Source organism: Dipodomys spectabilis, unplaced genomic scaffold, assembly GCF_019054845.1.
Source record: "Dipodomys spectabilis isolate Male_0828 unplaced genomic scaffold, ASM1905484v1 ptg000145l, whole genome shotgun sequence".
Classification (NCBI taxonomy): Eukaryota; Metazoa; Chordata; class Mammalia; order Rodentia; family Heteromyidae; genus Dipodomys; species Dipodomys spectabilis.
The window spans coordinates 5,801,148-5,809,330 of NW_024870822.1; the positions used below are offsets into that span (position 1 = coordinate 5,801,148).

The 8,183-nt window shown below is 40.5% G+C and overlaps 1 non-coding gene across 1 annotated transcript; it reads right to left on the reverse strand.

The window, feature by feature from the left end:
- Window positions 1–351: 351 nt before the first annotated feature.
- Window positions 352–458, reverse strand: LOC122117925. Its single transcript, XR_006149245.1, has one exon. It is a non-coding gene; the product is annotated as a U6 spliceosomal RNA (small nuclear RNA).
- Between the last annotated feature and the right edge of the window lie 7,725 nt (window positions 459–8,183).

Sequence of the window (8,183 nt, forward strand, 5' to 3'; positions counted from 1 at the left end):
ACATACACACCCCAAGATTGAAATAGAAAGGTTCCAAGAACTGAGCCCTGGGACATTCTAAATTTGGGAGGTAAGGAATATTCATCAAAAGAGACAAAGAAAAAAGGTCATATAAATTTAGAATTGTCATAACTGTCTGGTGAAATTAACATTTTAACATGGAATGACCTCTATTAGTAGTAATACTTTTTTGCCTTAACATCTGTTCTGTGTGACATTAAAAGAGCTACCTCAGAATCTTTCCCATTATAATTGCCGTATATCTTTCCCATAATTTTATCACAGTGACTGTCTTTTTTAATTTATTTTATTTTTATAAGTTTTTATTGTGAAAATACTGTACAGAGGGGTAAAAATATGGAACGCTTCACAAATTTGCATGTCACCCTTGTGCAGGGGCCGTGCTAATCTTCTCTGTGTCTTTCCAATTGTAGTATATGTGCTGCCGAAGCGAGCACTCCATGTCTTTTTGGTTTCATAGTGACCACTCACACATAAAGGTGAGAATCCTTTTTAAATATGGTTAGAAATTCCTTTTATTTTGTTTTTGTTTCACACAAATGAGTTGACTTAACTTAAAATTATTGTTTATTTATTTAAGTTAGATCCCATTAATTTATCTATCTGGCTTTTGGCTATTGTTGTTGGTTGTGGGGCTTGAACTATCCGTTGTGGATGCTGTCCCTGATCCTCTTTGTGATCAAAGCTAGCACTCTACCACTTGAGCCACAGCATCACTTCTGTTTTTTGAGTGGTTAATTGGAGATAAGAGTCTCACGGGAACTTTTCTGCCAGGCTGGTTTCGAACCACAATCCTCAGATCTCAACCTCCTGAGTGGCTAGGATTACAGGTGCGAGCAAGGATGCCCAGTTTGGTTTTCTTTTATATTTCCCTTTCTTCCTTTAGTTAGAACTCATTGAGTCTTTTTTTTTTTTGGGGGGGGGGGGACCAGTCATGGGGCCTGAACTCTGGGCCTGGGTGCTGTCCCTCAGCTCTTCAGCTCAAGGCTAGTGCTCTACCACTTGAGCCACAGCGCCACTTCTGGCTTTTTTCTTTTTGCTTATGCGGTGCTGAGGAATGGAACCGAGGGCCTCATGCATGCAAGGCAAGCGCTCTACCACTGAGCCATCTTCCCAGCCCCTCATTGAGTCTTTTAATTGCATTTTATTTTGTTTCTTCTACTTAACTCTCATTTCATATTGTTCCTTTGACTTATATATTCTTTATCTTCCCTTTTAGTGATTACTGGCTATTTTAAATATCTTCTCAACAAAATCTAAAAATTAATATGCATTCTCTATGTAATACAAAAAGCTTAGAATATTTTAACTTTGATAATGACAATAACCCTGGCAATGTGACTGTGCCCAATAGTTTGACTCCAGACTCCTTCCCAAAGTCAGATTTTTTTTTAGATTTTGTCACATATTCATTAATATGTTTGCTAACTTGTCCTATTTATATCTCAGACTTTCTATTTATAATAATTTCCCTCTTCTTGAGGAATCATCTTTAGAATTTCTGCTCTTGAGAACTTTTGTGGATCAACTATCCTATATTTACTTGACTGGCATACCTTTACTTTGCCTTCATTCCTAAAAAATAGTTTTGCTAGCTATAAAATGCCAGGTTGAAACTGGGTACTAGTGGCTTATACTTGTAATCCTAGCTACTAGATGGCTGAGATGTCAGGATAACAGTTCAAAGCCAGTCCAGGCAGGAAAGTCCATGAAATTTTTAATCTCCAACTCAAGTGGGAAGACTAGCCTGGACAGAAAAGTTCACAAGACTACTCAACCCATAACTGGTATCATTCTGTCATCCCAAGCTACATAGGAGGACATTGGGAAAACATGGTACCAAATCAGCAAAGCCAGAAGTAGAGCTGTGATAGAAAACTAACCTTGAGCGAAAAATCTAAAGGAAAGTGCCCAGGTACCGTTCCAGTGTCTTCTGGCTTCCATTGTTGTTATTGACATATCAGTGTTAGCCTTCTAGTCATCTTTTTCCTTTAGTTTGTCATATTTTTTTTCTTTTGTATTCTCTAGTTTTACACTAAGGTATCTAAAAGTATATTGAATTTTCAGAATCCAAGTTTTTATTTTTTTAATATTTTTATTGTCAAGATACTGTACAGAGAGGTTACAGTTACATGAGTAAGGTAATGAGTACATTTCCTATGGAGCATTATTACCCCCTCCTTTGTTTTTCCCTTATTACCCCTGTCCTCCCCACCTCCTCCCTCCCCTCCCCCGCCACCTGAAGGTGTAAAGTTCATTTTCTTTTTTTTTGTCGGGGCTTCAACTCTGCACCTGGGTGCTGTCCCTTAGCTCTTCAGCTCAAGGCAAGTGCTCTACCAACTTGAGCCACAGCTCCACTTCCAGTTTTCTAGTGGTTTATTGGAGATAGGAGTCTCACAGACTTTCCTGCCTGGGCTGGCTTTGAACTGCGATCCTCAGATCTCAGCCTCTTGAGTAGCTAGGATTACAGGCATGAGGCACTGGTACCCGGCTAAAGTTTATTTTCAACAAAGTGTCTTGTACATCTCATTGTTACAATGGGTCAACCTGTATCCCTATTTAAGCATTTTATTTTTCCCTTCCCCTCCCCAAATTAGAAAAATGTATATACAAGATTCAGGACACCAGAATCAAATACAGTGAAAACAGGGGTTATACCATGGGGGAAGAACATACCAAAGGAACAACAAAAAAAAATCACATTGTACATTATAAATACATTAAAAACAATAGCAAGAAAGAAAAAAAAACACTTGTGTCCCTATCTTGGGGTTCATTTCGCTTAACATCACCTTATATGGTCATATGTACAGAGCTTTTGACCTTTTCTACTTGTTCTAGACATATACTAGTTATTGCAAATAAGGGAAACCATGGGACCTATGTTTCTTTGGGCCTGGCTTACTTCACTTAATATAATTTTTCCCAAGTCTTTCCATTTCCTAACAAATGGGGCAATATCATTCTTTCTGATGGAAGCACAGAATTCCATTTTGTGTGTGTGTGTGTGTGTGTGTGTGTGTGTGTGTGTGTGTGCATACCACATTTTCTTGATCCATTCATCTACTGAGCAGCATCTGCTTTGGTTCCATACCTTAGCTATGGTAAATAATGCTATGATAAACATAGTTGTGCTGATAGTTTTAGTATGGTCTTGCTTGTGATCATTTGGATAAATGTCCAAAAGTGGGATTGCTAGATCATAGGGGAGCTCCATATGGAGTCTTCTGAGGAACCTCCATACTGCTTTCCAAAGTGGTTGAACAAGTTTACACTCCCACCAACAATGCAGTAAGGTTCCCTTTTGGCCACACCCCCTCTAGCATCTGTTGTTATTAGAGTTCTTGATTATAGCTATTGTAACTGGGGTGAGGTCGAGTCTCAATGTTGTTTTGATTTGCATTTCTTTTATGGCTAGAGAAGTTGAGTGTTTATTCATGTGTCTATTGAATCCAAGGTTTTATATCTGTCATTAAAATGGAACAAATTTCCAAGCACCAGTGACTCATACCTGTAATCATAGCTACTTGGGAGGCTGAGAATAGGAAGACCACAGTTTAAGACTAGCTTGGACAGAAAAGTTCACAAAACTCCTTCTCAACCAATAGCTGGCATGACCCTGTCATCCCAAGCTACAGGAAAGGCTGAGATTGGGAAGACATGATTCCAAGTCACCTTGAGCAGAAAAGTCCATGGGATTCCATCTTCATGGAGTGGAAGTTGGACATGGTGCTTTATCTCTGTGATCCCAGCAACAAGACCTAAAAATAGCTGGATTGCAACTCAGGTACAGTCCCAGTCCAAGTCCAAGATACCCTTATCTCCAACAAAAAGCCAAAAGTAGAGATTTGGCTCAACTTATAGAGTACCAGCTTGGAGTGAAAAAACTAAGTGAGAGCATGGTCCTGATTTCAAGCCCTAATACCAACACAAAAAGGAAGGAAGGAAGGAAGGAAGGAAGGAAGAGAGGGAGGGAGGGAGGGAGGGAGGGAAGGGAGGGAGGAAGGAAGGAAAGTGAGTCAACAAGTTCACTGGTGTTAGGGTGCAAGCTATAATGAAGGAAGCTAGCAGAAATAAATGAGCTACCTTGGGACAAAAATTATGACCTCACTGACAAAGAGTTCCAACAAAGCAGCACAGAGGGGCTGGGAAGGTGGCTCAGTGGTAGAGCACTTGCCTTGCATGCATGAGGCCCTGGGTTCGATTCCTCAGCACCACATAAGCAGAAAAAAAAAGCTGGAAGTGGCACTGTGGCTGAAGTGGTAGAGTACTAGCCTTGAGCTGAAGAGCTGAGGGACAGCGCCCAGGCCCAGAGTTCAGGCCCCACGAACGGACCAAAAAAAAAAAGCAGCACAGAGATAATACATACTTCTTGGAACTTTCTTTCTCTCTTTAGTCACTGAAGTATGAAGACAGTTTCTTCTCTCTAAACTTCCAACAGAACTCTTCGTGCCAGGAATAGCACATTCTATCCTCTGTGTAACATTACCAGTAAACAGTGAAGTGAGGATCAAGGAGTCTAAATATTTCTTGCTTCATACAAAGAATCTAGAAGCATCTTTGCCTAAAAGTCAGTGCACAGAGCATAATAGTAGTATTGTTACCATGCACAGTGCCATCACACCAAGATTAGGAAGCACACATGCTTTACTGAGAGCCCTTTGTGGGTTACATTTATGTGCTGAAAACAGACGTGGCATTTTTAATCATGTAAATTTATGGACATTGTAGGGGTTTTTTTCTCCCAGAAAAATGAATACATCTTTTATATAATTCCCATGACAAAGGATAACAACGAAACTTTTAAAAGCAAAGTTCTAAAATACTCACATTTTTTTTTCTTGGTCGGTCATGGGGCTTTGGTGCTGTCCCTGTGCTCTTCAGCTCAAGGTGAGCGCTCTACCGCTTGAGCCACAGCGCCACTTCCAGTTTTCTAGTGCTTTATTGGAGATAAGAGTCTCATGGACTTTCCTGCCCGGGCTGGCTTTGAACCACAATCCTCAGATCTCAGCCTCCTGAGTAGCTAGGATTACAGGCGAGAGCCACAGGCGCCTGGCCTATACTCACATTTTTTTTAAACAACATCAAATTCTTTTGGGAGTTGATAAAATCTGTTTTAAAAGATTGTTCTGCCAGGCACTAATGGCTCATGCCTGTAATCCTAGTTACTCAGGAGGCTGAGATCTGAAATGATAATTCAACGGCAGCCTAGGCAGGAAAGTCTGGGAGACTCTTATCTCCAATTAGCCATTAGAAAATTAGAAATGAAGCTGTGTAGCTCAAAGTGGTAGAGCACTAGCCTTATGCAAAAGAGTTTAGCAACAGCATTCAGGCCCTGAGTTCAAGCCCCACAACTGACAAAAGAAACAAAAACAAAAACAAAACAAACAACAACAACAAAACAAAAACATTGCTCCTAGCAAGTCACAAGTGGCTTACACCTGTAATCCTAGCTACTCAGTAGACTGAGATCTCAGGATTGCCGTTCCAAGCTAGCCAAAGTAGGAAAGTCCATCAGACTCTTATCTCTAATTAATTACCAAAAAGCTGGACATGGAGCTGTGGCTCAAGTGGTAGAGTTCTACCCTTGAGCATAAAAAGGCTCGGAGACAGAGCCCAGGCCCTGAGCTCAAGCCCAGAACCAACACAAAAACATACAAACAAAAAGCCCAACTTGCTCCTATCTCCAATGAATCTCACCTGAAAGATGAGGGAGACACAGAAAATAAGTCTCAGGAAGACACAAATGAATAATTTATCAAAATTAGTTACATTATTCTTCAGTTTGCAAAGAACAAAAGTGCCAGGTGCTGGTGGCTCACACCTCCTAGCTACTCAAGAGGCTGAGATCTGAGGATCAGAGTCTGAAGCCAGCATAGGCAGAAAAATCCATGAGACTTAACAGCAAAAAGCTGGAAGTGGAGGTATGGGTCACTGGTCTTGAGCAAAAAAAACAATTAGAGCCTGAGGACCTGAGTTCAAGATCCCATACTTACACAAAAATAAAATGCACTTATTCTCAAAGAAAAAGGTAGTTGATTAAAGATATGTATTCAGTAAAATTGCTAAACCATTTTATAACCAGTGATATTCTAGAACTATGGATAAACTAGTGTGTGTGTGTGTGTGTGTGTGTGTGTGTGTGTATGCATGCATATATTTGAATGGCCACTTTTCAAGTAGGAAACAGAGGAGTATATTGTTTAATTCATCAGTATGAACTATATTATTGACCAGAGCATTTAGAAGCCAATTTAAAGTCTGTGGCATACTAGTTACTAAAGGCCTTGTATTTTCTAGAATCAGCCTTTTTTTTTTTTTTTTTGTCATTGGGCTTGAATTCTGGGCCTGGGCACTATCCCTCAGCTCTTCAGCTCAAGGTGAGTACTCTACCACTTGGCTTTCTGGTGGTTTATTGGAGATAAATATGTCTCGGACTTTCCTGCTTGGGCTGGCTTTGAACCTTGATCCTCAGATCTCAAGCCTCCTGAGTAGCTAGGATTACAGGTTGAGCCACCAACGCCTGGCTGTATCTTCTAAAAAACAAAAATAATCCTCTATGAAAATCAAGTAAGTTTGATTAATGATTACTACAATGAGTATAAAAATATCGGGGTAGGAGGTGCGGCACTAGCCAATAAGCGAAAGTGTCAGGAACCAAATTTGAGTCCCAGTCTGAGACAAAAAAGAGAGTGGGAGATTAGAAGCAGTCATGTGACTGAATACAAAAAGAGATTGTGGGAAATAAAAGTATTTCAAAAAAGGAGATTACCACTTATTTTGTTTGTTTTCCCTCACAGTTTTCTCTGATATTGTTATAGAGCTTTGACTAATTTATGTATGTTTTCTTTTTCTGGTGGTGGGGTGCAGGGTACTGAACATCAAACCCAAAGCCTTGTGCACATTAAGCAAATGTTCCACTTTTAAGTCTCATACCCAATCCAAATTTAAATTTTTTTTTTTTTTTTTTTTTTTTGGGTGCAGTCGTGGGGCCTGAACTCTGGGCCTGGACGCTGTCCCTCAGCTCTTCAGCTCAAGGCTAACGCTCTACCACTTGAGCCACAGCGCCACTTCCGGCTTTTTTCTTTTTTCTTATGTGGTGCTGAGGAATCGAACCCAGGGCCTCATGCATGCAAGGCAAGTGCTCTACCATTGAGCCACCTTCCAGCCCCCAAATTTAAATTTTTTACATGTATGCTTTGACTAAATTAAGAACGTTTTTATTTTATTTTTTCTTTTTTTTGTTGTTGTTGTTTTTGGGTCCGATTGTGGGGCCTGAACTCTGGGCCTGGGCGCTGTCCCTCAGCTCTTCAGCTCAAGGCTAGCGCTCTACCACTGGAGCCACAGCGCCACTTCCGGCTTTTTTCTTTTTGCTTATGTGGTGCTGAGGAATCGAACCCAGGGCCTCAGGCATGTAAGGCAAGTGCTCTACCACTGAGCCATCTTCCCAGCCCTTTATTTTTTCTAGTAATATTGAACATGAACCTAGGGGTTTTGCACTTGTTAGCAGGTACTCTACTACTTGAGCCAAGCCCTCCAAAAAATGTTTTTAAAAATATTAGAATAGCCAGGCACCAATGGCTCACGCCTGTAATCCTAGCTACTCTGGAGACTAAGATCTGAGGATTGCAGTTCAAAGCCAGTCCATGCAGGAAAGTTCCCATGAGACTCTTATCTCCAATTAACCACTCAAAAACAGGAAGTGGTGCTCTGGCTAAAGAGGTAGAGTGCTTGCCTTAAGCTAAAGAGTTGAGGGACAGCACCCAGGCCCACGACTAACAAAAAGGCAAAAACAAAAACAAAAAACTTGCTTGAGCTAGAATAATAAATATAATTTAATATAATTGTAATTATATTAGTATAATATAGAAAACATAATATAACAAAAATACTTTGATGAGCCAGATGCCAGTGGCCCATTTCTGTAATCCTAGTTACTCAGGAGGTTGAGATCTGAAGATTGTGGCTCAAAATCAGCCTAGGCAATTCATGAGAGTCTTGTCTTCAGTTAACCAGCAAAAATCCAGAAGTGGAACTGAGGGTCAAATCAAGTGGTAAAGCACCAGCCTTAAGCAAAAAAGCTCAAAGATAGTGCCCAGGCCCGGAGTACACACACACACACACACACACACACACACACACACACACACACACAAATAAAT